This window comes from Capricornis sumatraensis, chromosome 3, assembly GCF_032405125.1.
Source record: "Capricornis sumatraensis isolate serow.1 chromosome 3, serow.2, whole genome shotgun sequence".
NCBI classification, from domain to species: Eukaryota; Metazoa; Chordata; class Mammalia; order Artiodactyla; family Bovidae; genus Capricornis; species Capricornis sumatraensis.
In genome coordinates this window covers 34,686,432-34,699,970 of record NC_091071.1, presented here as the reverse complement: position 1 = coordinate 34,699,970, position 13,539 = coordinate 34,686,432, and positions in this window count along the sequence as shown.

Below are 13,539 nucleotides of genomic sequence, written 5' to 3'. Positions count from 1 at the left end.
TCAGTGACTGTGCATCTCTGAGCCTCAGTTTGCTGGTCTGCAAAATGGGGCCAGTCTTGGTGTCTCCCTCTTAAGGCAGCTTGGAGAATAGGAGATGACCCGTGTAAGCATGCAGTAAGCCTCCGAGCCAGGGTGCTGTGTTCTGCACTGCTTCGTGGGTCCAGGGTGGGTGCGGCCAGCCGAGTGTGAGTTCCCAGGTGAGGGTACCCCCATCAGAGGCAGGGCTTTTGAAGGAGGCCCTGGAAGACGTGGACCTTCCACGAGCCCTCTGCCACTCTGTATTGATTAGATCTGGTTCGCCAAATGTTTCTGAGATAAAAGGATCTGATGATGGTGAGCCATATGATCAAAGCAGCTCTGTGAGATCTAAAGGCTCACGGACTGTCATCAGCTGAAAAAGAAATTTCGAGTTGGAGAAAGGTGGAGTGGGGGGGAGATGACAAAGGCTGGGAACAGAATCAAAGGGGCCCATCTGCAACCTGACTCTCCAACAACTCTCCAATCCTGTTCTGGGGGCAGGGGTGCCTATGTGAGGGTGGCAGGGGGGAGCACTGCAGGGGAGAAGGCATTAAATCAGCCTGTTCTGGTCCACCCAGAAGGAAGCCAACGCTCCGGGTGGTCACCCGAAGTCTCACAGGTGGGGGCCAAAGTCTCATAGGTCTACTGGAGTCCAGAGCCCAGAATCTCAACCCCTGCCTCCCTTAAGCTGCCTGAGACCCCTCCTGACCCCAATTCTGTGTTTTTCCCCCTCCCCCAGCCTTTTCCCTATCTGCCAAGTCCAGCATTTCAAACCACAACATATTCTAGGAGGTCGTTACTCAATACAGCCACAACCCCCAGAGGACTCTCGGACAAGAGAGATTTCCCTGGTGGTCCAGTGAGTAAGACTTCGCCTTCCAATGCAGGAGGTGCTTGTTCAATACCAGGTTAGGAGTCTAAGAACTCACATGCCTCCAGGCCAAAAAACCAAAACGTAACACAAAAGTAATATTGCTACAAATTCAATAAAGACTTTTAAATGGTCCACATTTTTTAAAAAATCTTTAAAAAACAAACAAACAAAGAAGAGAGCCTCTCTATGAGAGGAGTCATGGGCATCCATCAAAGTCACCTGAATGTCGAGACCATGACTACCCACCTGTGCGTCAGATTTCAAGGCACTGGGAGAAAAAGGAGCTACAGCTCAGATGGAGAGGCCCCTGGGGCTACGGACTGGGGGTAGAGGGAGCAGTTTGCAGGGGACACATTGAAGCTAAATCTCCGTAACTTTCCATTCAATTTTGCTGTGAACTGCTCCCCAAAAAAATAACATTTATTAATATTCTTCATGTTTTAAGAAAAGAAGGATGGAAAGGAGGGGAAAATAAGGAAAGGAATGGATGCTAAGCCCATGACTTAACCCCTCTGACCTCCTTGTAATATGGGAACAATACTTCTCTCATAGAGTTGTGAGAATTAAAAGCGATTTAAAAAAAAAAAAAGTGAGATGCCTGGCACAGCCTCTGTTGGTTCAGGAATTACTAACCAGAACACGGCTTCGAGTTCCAGATTCGCTGCCCCTAACACAGCTAGCAAAGATCAATTCCTGCCCAAACTTGAAGGAAATAGATATATGTAAAATAAGATGAAATAGGTACCAGAGAGGAGACCCACCAAAAGAGGCTGTTGGGGCAGAGACAGTTGAAAAGCAGCTCTAGGGTCTCCCTGGTGGTCCAGTGGTTAATAATCCACCTGCCAATGCAGGGGACACACGTTTGATCCCTAGCCCGGCAAGATCCCACAAGCCGCACAGCAACTAAGCCTGTGTGCCATAACTGCTGAGCCTGAGCTTCAAGAGCCTGCTCTCTAAAACAAGAGAAGCTACTGCGAGGAGAAGCCCAATTACCAGAACAAGAAAGTAGCCCCCCGTGCGCTGCAGCTCGAGAAAGCCCACGTGCAGCAATGAAGACCCAGTGCAGATGAAAATAAGTAAATTAAATATTAAAATTATAAGAAAAAGAAACGCAGCTACAAGATAATTTTTTAAAGGGAGGAAGGAAAAAAGGAAAGAAAGAAGTTAATCCTTCCCTGGGTGGGGGGGATGGTACATTAGTTTCCCCCCGTCCCCCAATACTGCCCCCGCTTTTCAGAGGATGTACCCCACTAACTAGACCCCACTGATTCCACTGCTTTGCTACCTACAATAAGGGCCAAGATACAGCGAACAGATACCTTGTGAGGAGATGGCCATAATCAGAAGAGGGAGGGAGCCTTGCAGGGAAGAGAAGGTGCCATTCAGTGTCTTCCCCCAACATCCTGGGTCCTGGGGTAATCTGGGGAAAAAAGGAAACAGAGCAGGCGCGTGACACTTGGAAGTATTTATTACTCTTAAAAATATTCATTACTCTCCCGAAGCCAGACACGGGAAGAGAACAGGGTGACTTCTTAAGCTGATCTCAAAAAGAGAACATTTTGATCCACTCCGACCGGGATTTTCCTCTCCCTGCCACGCACAGAGTCACTGGGGTGTCAGAGAGCAGCTTCTCTGAAGCTATATCCTCCCCACGACACGTGGGTGCAACAGAGCCTCCAGAGGAGCTCCGAAGGTCTCCAGCCTCTCCTTCATCCTGCAAAGAGCCCCTTATTGCACCCCAGGTGCTCAGGATAAGAATGAGGCAGGCAGGCCTGGCCCTGCTGTCTCGCATCTTACATTCTAGTGCAAGAGACAGATGATAAACAAGAAGAAATTAAACAGCAGGTCATTCTGGAGTGCCACAGGCTTAGGAAGAAAATAAAACAGGTGTGCAACAGAGATACTTGAGTGGATGGTTGGTGGTGTTTAGCTGCTCAGTCGTGTCCAACTCTTTGCAACCCCACGGACTGTAGCCCGCCAGGGCTGTCAGAGGACCCCATGGCTGTCTTCTGTCCATGGGATTTCCCAGGCAAGAATACTGGAGTGGGTTGCCATTTCCTCCTCCAGAGGATCTTCCTGACCCAGCGATTGAGCCCACATCTCCTGAGTCTCCTGCATCGGCAGGTGGATTCCTTTCTACCGAGCCACCTGGGAATACAGAACTAAAGGTTAATTATACTTAAAACGATCAAGATGATGCTGGTCAGACCACCACAGAACCAATTTCAAGATGACTGTCAGAGCTCACTGTGCTGTTTCTACAAGTACCCCCTCCTCTGTCTATAAAAGCTCTTGTCCGCTGGTTGTTGGGGGTGTTGTGGCGGGGGCGGGGGGGGGAGTCAGCCTTTGGACAGGTGTCTGCCCTCCTCCCGGTTGCTGCTGCTGCTGCTAAGTCACTTCAGTCGTGTCCGACTCTGGGGGACCCCATAGACGGCAGCCCACCAGGCTCCCCCGTCCCTGGGATTCTCCAGGCAAGGGTACTGGAGTGGGGTGCCATTGCCTTCTCCCGGTTGCTAGTATCCAAAATAAAGCAAATTTTCCTTTCCACCAGCCTGGCCTCTTTATTAGCTGTTGAGTGGCGAGCCGCCAGCCCCCCACTTTTGGTTACAGGAGGGCACTGTTGGGCTCAGGGTTTGTTTGAGGGTGATGATCCTATTCTGGAATTAGACAGTGGTGCTGGTTGTGCAATGTGAACGTGAATACACAAAGTCCACCCATTTTTACACTTTAAAATAGTGACTTTGATGGTATATAAGTTATCTCTTGGGCTTCCCAGGTGACTCAGCGGTAAAGAATCTGCCTGCCAACCAAGCAGGAGACATGGGTTCAATCCCCAGGTCGGGAAGATTCCCTGGAGAAGGAGGTGGCGACCCACTCCAATACTCTTGCCTGGAGAATCAAAGGACAGAGGAGCCTGGTGGGCTACGGTCCATGGGGTCACAGAGCTGGACACGACTGAGCAACTGAGCAGCAGAAGCAGCAGGCTGTTATATCCTGGTTCATTCCAGCTGCGATCACAGCACACTTCAGCCTGGGCAGCTTATAAACAACAGGAATGTCCTCCTCACTGCTCTGGAGGCTGCAAGTCTGAGATCAACGTGCCAGTCTGGTCAGGTCAGTGTGGACTGTGTGTCTATCTTATCTCTCAACTGTCTTTTCCCCAAGAGAACATCCATTGATGGTTCTCCTCTGAATCAGTCATTATTAACGTGACTTTTAAGAGTGATTTTCTATTACTATTCATCCTTCCGTCCAGTTTCTCACTGAAGCTTTCCATCCATGCCTTCCCTCTTAAAAAGTCTTTGAGACAATCATATGGCTTTTATTTTTCAACTTGTTAATGTGGTGAATTACACTGATTGATTTGCGGATATTGAAGAATCCTTGCATCCCTAGGATAAAGCCCACTTGGTCATGGTGTATGATCTTTTTAATGTGTTGTTGGATTCTGATTGCTAGAATTTTGTTAAGGATTTTTGCATCTATGTTCATCAGTGATATTGGCCTGTAGTTTTCTTTTTTTGTGGCATCTTTGTCATGTTTTGGTATTAGGGTGATGGTGGCCTCATAGAATGAGTTTGGAAGTTTACCTTCCTCTGCAATTTTTTGGAAGAGTTTGAGTAGGATAGGTGTTAGCTCATCTCTTTAACAAGTGGTGCTGGGAAAACTGGTCAACCAGAATAAAACTAGAACACTTTCTAACACCGCACACAAAAATAAACTCAAAATGGATTAAAGATCTAAATGTAAGACCAGAAACTATAAAACTCCTAGAGGAGAACATAGGCAAAACACTCTCTGACATAAATCACAGCAGGATCCTCTATGACCCACCTCCCAGAATACTGGAAATAAAAGCAAAAATAAACAAATGGGATATAATTAAAATTAAAAGCTTCTGCACAACAAAGGAAACTATAAGCAAGGTGAAAAGACGGCATTCGGAATGGGAGAAAACAATAGCAAATGAAGCAACTGACAAACAACTAATCTCAAAAATATACAAGCAACTCATGCAGCTCAATTCCAGAAAAATAAACGACCCAATCAAAAAAATGGGCCAAAGAACTAAATAGACATTTCTCCAAAGAAGACACACAGATGGCTAACAAACACATGAAAAGATGCTCAACATCACTCATTATCAGAGAAATGCAAATCAAGACCACAATGAGGTACCACTTCACACCAGTCAGAATGGCTGCGATCCAAAAGTCTACAAGCTATAAATGCTGGAGACGGTGTGGAGAAAAGGGAACCCTCTTACACTGTTGGTGGGAATGCAAACTAGTACAGCCACTATGGAGAACAGTGTGGAGATTCCTTAAAAAACTGGAAACAGAACTGCCATATGACCCAGCAATCCCACTGCTGGGCATACACACCGAGGAAACCAGAATGTAAAGAGACATGTGTACCCCAATGTTCATCGCAGCACTGTTTATAATAGCCAGGACATGGAAGCAACCTAGATGTCCATCGGCAGACGAATGGATAAGTAAGCTGTGGTACATACACACAATGGAGTATTACTCAGCCATTAAAAAGAATACATTTGAATCAGTTCTAACGAGGTGGATGAAACTGGAGCCGATTATACAGAGTGAAGTAAGCCAGAAAGAAAAACACCAATACAGTATACTAATACATATGTATGGAATTTAGAAAGATGGTAACGATAACCTTGTATGCGAGACAGCAAAAGAGACATAGATGTATAGAACAGATTTTGGACCCTGTGGGAGAGGGAGAGGGTGGGATGATTTGGGAGAATGGCATTGAAACATGTATAATATCATGTAAGAAACAAATCGCCAGTCTAGGTTTGATGCAGGATACAGGATGCTTGGGGCTAGTGCACTGGGATGACCCAGAGAGATGGTATGGGGAGGGAGGTGGGAGGGGGGCTCAGGATTGGGAACACGTGTACACCCGTGGTGGATTCATGTTGATGTATGGCAAAACCAATGCAGTATTGTAAAGTAAAATAAAGTAAAATTTTTTAAAAAAAGAGAGAGAGAGAGAAAGGGAAAAAAAAGTCTTTGAGGACTTCCCTGGTGGCTCAGAGGGTAAAGCGACGGCTTCAATGTGGGAGACCTGGGTTCGATCCCTGGGTGAGGAAGATCTCCTGGAGAAGGAAATGGCAACCCACTCCAGTACTCTTGCCTGGAAAACCCCATGGATGGAGAAGCCTGGTGAGCTATGGTCCATGGAGTCATAAAGACTCGGACACGACTGAGCAACTTCACTTTAGCTATTTATTGTATAGTATCCAGGTTTTAAAAATAATAATAATAAATTTTTTAAATAAAATATCTTTTAGTTCCATTATGAATTCGTGGATTTTTAAAAATATTTATTTATTTTGGTTGTGCTTGGTCCTAATTGTGGCATGCAGGATCTTTAGTTGCAGCACAAGGGATCTTTTTTCTTTTTTTTTTCAGTTTCAGCATACAAACTCTTAGTTGTGACATATGAAAACTAGTTTCCTGATCAGGGATAAAACCTGGGCCCCCTGCATTGGGATCAAGGAGTCTTAGCCACTGGACCACTAGGGAAGTTCATTCATGGATTTTTTTTTTTTAACTAAAGTAAAACTCATATAAAATACATCATTCTAAAGTGTACAGTTTAGGGACTTATCTGAACCCTGGCCCAGTGATTTAAGAATCTGCTTTGCAATGCAGGGGACGAAAGCTCGATCCCTGGTCCGGGAACTGACATCCCACGTGCCTCGGAGCTACTACGCCGGAGAGCCACCACTACTGAGACCGCACGCTACAACTAGCGAGTCTGTGCCCCACAACAAAAGATCCCACATGCCGCAACTAAGACCTGAGGAGCCAAATAAATTTTAAAAAAATAAAGTGTACAGTTCAGTGTCATTTAGCACACCTACAATGTTGTACAGTCACTCTACCTGGTTTCAAGCCATTTTCATCACTCCCAAAGGAGTGACCCATCAAGCAGTCTCTCTCCACTTTTTCCCTCTCCCCTGTCCCTGGTGGCCACTAGTCTGCCTATTGTCTCTGTGGATTTGCCTTTTCTGGATGTTTCATTACACTGGAATCGTACAGTGTGTGTGCGGTCTTTTGTGTCTGCCACAGTTCACTGAGGGTCACTGTCCATCCACATCATAACACGTATCAACACTTCCATTTTAAGGCTGGATAATTCCCCACTATAAGGAGAGACCACATTTTATTTTTCCATTTTTCAGTCGATGGACACGTAGGTTGTTTCTTTTTGCTACTATGAATAGCGACTTACCAACACTTGTGTCCAAGCATTGGCCAGAATGTATCACGCCAGGAGGGCCTTCACCACAACCATGCTGGCACCCTGATCTCAGACTGCCAGCCTCCAGAGTGGCCATTGTTTATACACCACCCAGTGTATGGTATGCTGTTATGCTGTTTCAACAGACTGAGACACATTTGTTTGAGTACCTATTTACATGAATTGCTTTTATTCAGTGCGTCATATTTTTTTCTCACCAATATATATTCACAGAGGCTCCCGTGCTCGGTCGCTTAGTCGTGTCTGTTTCCACGTTCTATTTCACTCCTTCTCACAGCAGTGCTTCAAGGTAGGTGGTGTTATCATCAGTACTTAAGAACTTAGAAACTTAAGTTTCAAAGAAGTAACTTGCCCGAGTGCCTAGCATGTGAAAAGCTCTCCACCATCAGGCATCAGATGAGTGTCTATGATTACTCAGTGGCCCAGCTGGAATTTGAATCCAGCTCATTGCACACCAAGGTCAGCTAGGTGCCTCTCTACACAGAGCCAGGAACCAGAGAGGCATTCACTGTGCCTGTAATAGCAACTGCTGCCAGAAGCTGGTGGGAGGTGGTGGAGTGGGGTTGGGGACAGAATTATAATCACCTGTTCTCAGCAGATCCAGGGGAAGAGCTGTCTCTCCAGGAGGACAAAATCTAGGGCCAATGGGGAAAATGCATCAAGCGTTTGGTAAATGCATGACCTCTGCAAACGTGGTGACTCTGAATACCGAGGCTAATAATGATCACCTAATAGCGATTTCCTGCAAGCTGGTTTTTCCACATATCTGGCAGTCCGTCCGCTTTCCTCCATTGCATACATGATCTGTCATTAGCCAAGGCAGCGCGGGTGATGTGCACTCCAGGATATAGGAGTTAGCACAGTAACCCTTGCATCGCCAAGCCTAGGGGAGCCTCTCAAAGGAAAAGATGTGCCTGGGATGCCAGAAAGGGCTTTTCACTCTAAGGCTCCATCCAACAGACTCACAAGGGTTGTTTCGCAGACCTGAGTCTGCACCCCAGCTCTGCCATTCAGTGACCGGCACTTTGAGCAAGGCACCTCACCTGTCCGAGCTTCAGAGGTGTTTATTTGTGTAACTGAGACTCAGGTGCCTGGGGGGCCACCACTCCCTAAACTGCAAAGCTCTGCAAAGAAGGGCAGTGTTTCCTTCCCCTCTATTCTGAGCATCTATGGCTGTGTTACAAGTGAAAGGAAAAGTGTTAGTCATTCAGTGATGTCTGACTCTTTGCTATCGTATGAACTGTAGCCCACCAGGCTCCTCTGTCCATGGGATTTTCCAGGCAAGAATACTGGAGTGGGTTGTCGGTCTCTTCTCCAGTGGATCTTTCTGACCCAGGGACTGAACCCCAGTCTCCTGCATTACTGGCAGATTCTTTACTGTCTGAGCCAAGGGAAGTGTTATGTTGCAAACTACCCCCAAACATAGTGGCATGATGCCACCAGGGGTCCCCAACCTCTGGGATCTAATCCCTGACACTCTGAGATGGAGTTGATGTAATAATAATAGACATAAATTCATAATAAATATCATGTGCTTGAATCATCCCAAAACCATCCTCCCAGTCCATGGGAAAATTGTCTTCCATGAAACCAGTCCCTGGTGCCAAAAACGTTAAGGACCACACAGACCATAAGAACATTTCTGCTATGTTTACGGATTCTGTGGGTCAGGATTTGGACAGAGCAACATGGGGCTGGCTTTTCCCTGCCCCGTGATGTCTAGCAAGAGGATCCTGGTAGCTGAGGTGACTCACAGCTGGGAGCTGAAAAACAAGGTCTTCAAGCATCCTTTCTAAGACATTTCCCACTGGGAGTCAAATTATGTCCCCCCTGCTCAAAGATATGTTCAAGTCCTAGCCCCAAACCTGTGAATGTGATCATATTTGTTAATAGGGTCTTTGAAAGGTGAGCAAGTAATTATGAGGTCATACTGAATTTCGTTGTTGTTGTTTAGTTGCTCAGGCCTGTCGGACTCTTTGTGACCCCATGGGTGGTAGCCCGCCCGGCTCCTCTATCCAGGAGGAATACTGGAGTGGGTTGCCACTTCCTTCTCCAGGGGATCGTCCCAACCCAGAGACTGAACCCATGTCTCCTGCATTGATAGGCAGGTTCTTTGCCACTGAGCCACCAGGGAAGCCCCGTAATGAATTAGGAGGCCCTGATCCAACAACTGGTGTCCTCAGAGAAGAGATGTGGAACAGACACATGGGGAATATGGCCATGTGAAGATGAAAGAAACTGTGCCATCGAATCTACAAGTCAGGGGTCACCAGAGTCACCAGAAGCTGGGAGAGAGGCAAGAAAGGCATTAGGGACTGAATGGGTCCCCACAGATTCATATGTGAAGCCCTAACCCCCAGTGTGGCTGTATTTGGAGATGGGGCCTCTAAGGAGGTAATTAAGGTTAAATGAGGTCATAAGGATGGGGCCCTGATTTCATAGGATTAGTGTTCTTATAAGAAGAGACAGCAGGACTTCCCTGATGGTCCAGTGGTGAAGACGTCACCTTCCAAAGCAGGGGGTTGTGGGTTCAATCCTCAGTTGGGGAGCCTTGCAGCCAAAAACCCCAAACAAAACACAGATAAAAATGGCCCACATCAAAAAAACAAAACCTTAAGGAAAAAAACAGAATAAGAGAGACACCAGGGAGCATTCTTCCTTTCTCTCTCCTCACACACTCAAGAGAAGAAGTCACAAGAGGACACAGTGAACAGGTGGCCGTCTGCAGCCCGAGGGGAGATTCCGCACCAGAACCCAGCCATGCTGGCACCTTCATCCTGGACTTCCAGCCTCCAGAGCTGTTAGGAAACAGATTTCTGTCGTTTAAGCCACTCAGTCTACGGTATTTTGTTACGGCAGTTCAAGCTGATACAGGAGGATTCTTCCCGAAAGCCTTCAGGGAGAACTCAGCCCTACTGACACCTTGATTTTGGACTTCTGGCCCCCAGGACTGTGAGAAAATAAATGCATTTTGTTTTAAGCCATGAAATTGGTGAAAATTTGTTACAGCAGCCATAAATATTAATACATTTCCATTTGCAGGGCCTGGCCGGATGGTGAACAATCAATCAAGCTGAACCTATTCACCAACGGTCTCACCCGCCCCTCTAACAGGTCTGGTGTTAGGCAGAATGAACTACGTACATATAAGAACTAATATAGTAGACCTTCGAACAATGCAGGGGTTGGGGGGCACCGATTCTCTGCACAATCAAAAATTCAAATATAACTTTACAGTCTGCAGATTCAAACAACCATAGATTGTGTCATACCACAGTACTTATTTAGTGAAAAAAAAATGCTTCTATAAGTTGACATATGATGCACAGTTCAAACCCATGTTCCAGGATCAACTGTAATAGTCTAAAAGTACTGTGGCTATATCTTGAGTGCTCATAGCGTGCAAAGGACGATGTTAACTGTTTTACAAGCATCATCCAATTTTTCCCTTGCAGATATGGACAAATTTGGTATGAGTTGCTGATGAAAACTAGCAGCTGCTCCTGCCTCCAAGGCACTCACAACCTGGTAGAGGAGTCACAAGCACTCTGATGGGGAGAGTGGAGAGGACTGGGCAGGCCCACAGACCCACCAACATGAACTGGCAGAGGAGGAATCAGGGAAGGCTGCCAGAAAGAGGCGACCCACAAGCAGGGTTGCCACTCTGCCAAAACTTAGTGTAGGGAGGGCCCTCAGGGCAGATCTGTTTTGGGCTTCATGAATGAGGACGGGACAAAGTATCAGGGATCAAGGACTCCCCAGCTTCCTCCTTAAGAAAGGGTCCCAGAAACTGCTCTATAACACTCCCCTTACATTCCACTGCCTTAATCCCATTGGTTTAACCCCATGACTTCACTCTACTGCAAGGGAGGCTGGGAAATAGTTTTTAATTTAGAGGACTTTCCTGGTGGTGCTAGTGGTTAAGACTCCATGTTTCCACTGCAAGGGGCACAGGTTCAATCCCTGGTTGGGGGACTAAGGTCCCACATGCGGCCTGGTGTGGTCAAAAAAAAAAAGGATGAGAAGAAAAAAATATCACAAAACAAAACTGAGGGAGAGGCATGTGCCCAGCAAAATATTATACAACTATGGGAAAAGATGAGAATGGATACTGTCCATGCCTCAGGGCGCAAAGGTTAACGGGGTCCAGATAGGAAAGTTTGAACTTGACCCTGAGGATTGTTAGGAATCCTGCAATGACAGGAATTCCCTCAACGTCACAGTGAGGGACCCAGACCCCCACTGGGTCTCCAGCTCCCTAACACATCCCATCCCTCTCTCTTTCCCTCTTTCATTCGACAAATTGAACTTTCTGAGCAGTTCCAATGTACCAAGAGTGCCTGGGTGGGGAGAGATGATTATTTTAAATAGGATGGTCAGGGAAGATCTCGCTGAGAAGAGGATGCCTGATTACAAGCCCAAAGGAGGTGAGGGAATGGGGCAGGGCAGATGGGTGTCCTGGGGAGATGTACCCTCAGTTAGCAGAACAGTCAGTGCAAAACACATGAAGGGGAACACAACTGATCAGGGTGGCTGGAAGGGAGCAGAGTTGGGTGTGAGATGGGAATCGGATGCCTTCGAGAACCCTGGCTTTCCTTTCTGCCCAAGGTAGGGATTTGAACAGAGGACAGATGTGATCTGACTTTTGTTTTTAGAAGATGACTCTGCCTGCTTAAGGGGCTTCCTGGTGACAGGTGGTAAAGAATCTACCTGCAATGCAGGAGACCCGGGTTCAATCCCTCAGTCAGGAAGATCCCCTGAAGAAGGCAATAGCAACCCACTCCAGTTTTCTTGCCTGGAGAATCCCCATGGACAGAGGAGTCTGGTAGGCTACACAGTCCATGGGGTCACACAGAGTGGAACACGACTGAGTGGCTAACACTTCCACTTTCTGCCTGCTCTATTCTCACAAGTTTTTAAATAAAACAACTCCAGAGGTGTCTATGCCATCTTCCCCAGTGACCTTCCCTCTTTCATTCAGCAAACTGAACTTTTTGAGCAGCTCCGATGCGCCAGGAGTGCCTGAGTGCCTCCCACTCAGACATTGCCTGAGAACAACCCAACTAAGACTAGAATGAGGTCTCAAGATACACAGACAACTCTCCGTGTACTGTTCTGGGCAGTTCAGGAAACAATGTTTCCTTTGAGAATATTTATGTTGTTTGGTCACCTTATTAACGCCGTGCCAGTTTTATCCATAAAACTTACATTAATGCTCCGTAAGTGAAGTAAAACTGTTAGTCGCTCAGTTGTGTCTGACTCTTTGCAACTCCGTGGACGGTAGCCCACCAGACTCCTCTCTCCATGGGATTTCCCAAGCAAGAATGCTGGGGTGAGTTACCATGCCCTGTTTCAGGAGATCTTCCCCACCCAGGGATGGAACCCAGGTCTCCTGCATTGCAGGCAGATTCTTTACCGTCTGAGACATGGGGGAAGCCCAAGAATTACACATGCATGCACTCTTTATATCTGTGGTCCTATGTGCTTGGAAATTTACTCAATGTGCAACAGCTGTATCGGATTTCATTTCCTACTAGATGCCAATTAACACGGAGGTTCTTCATTCACCTGATGTTGGAGACTTGATGAGTGGATGAATGAATGAAGCAAGTACCAGCTATTATATTAATGAGTACTAAGAGCAAGATGACACCACACTTAGTGCACACAGCAAAGAAGAACTCAAGAGCCTCTTGATGAAAGTGAAAAAGGAGAGTGAAAAAGTTGGCTGAAAACTCAACATTCAGAAAACTAAGATCACGGCATCCAGTCCCATCACTTCATGGCAAATAGATGGGGAAACAGTGACAAGCAATTTTGGGGGGCTCCAAAATCACTGCAGATGGTGACTGCAGCCATGCAAGTAAAAGACACTAGCTCCTTGGAAGAAAAGTTATGACCAACCTAGACAGCATATTAAAAAGCAGAGACATTACTCTGCCAACAAAGGGCCGTCTAGTCAAAGCTATGGTTTTTCCAGTAGTCATGTATGGATGTGAAAGTTGGACTATAAAGAAAGCTGAGCGCCAAAGAATTGATGCTTTTGAACTGCGGTGTTGGAGAAGACTCTTGAGAGTCCCTTGGACTGCAAGGAGATCTAACTAGTCCATCCTAAAGGAGATCAGTCCTAAATATTCATTGGAAGGACTGATGCTGAAGCTGAAGGTCCAATACTTTGGCCACCTGATGCAAAGAACTGACTCATTGGAAAAGACCCTGATGCTGGCAAAGATCGAAGGCGGGAGGAGAAGGGGGTATGACAGAGGATGAGATGGTTGGATGGCATCACCGACTCAACAGACATGAGTTTGAGTAAACTCTGGGAGTTGGTGATGGATAGGGAGACC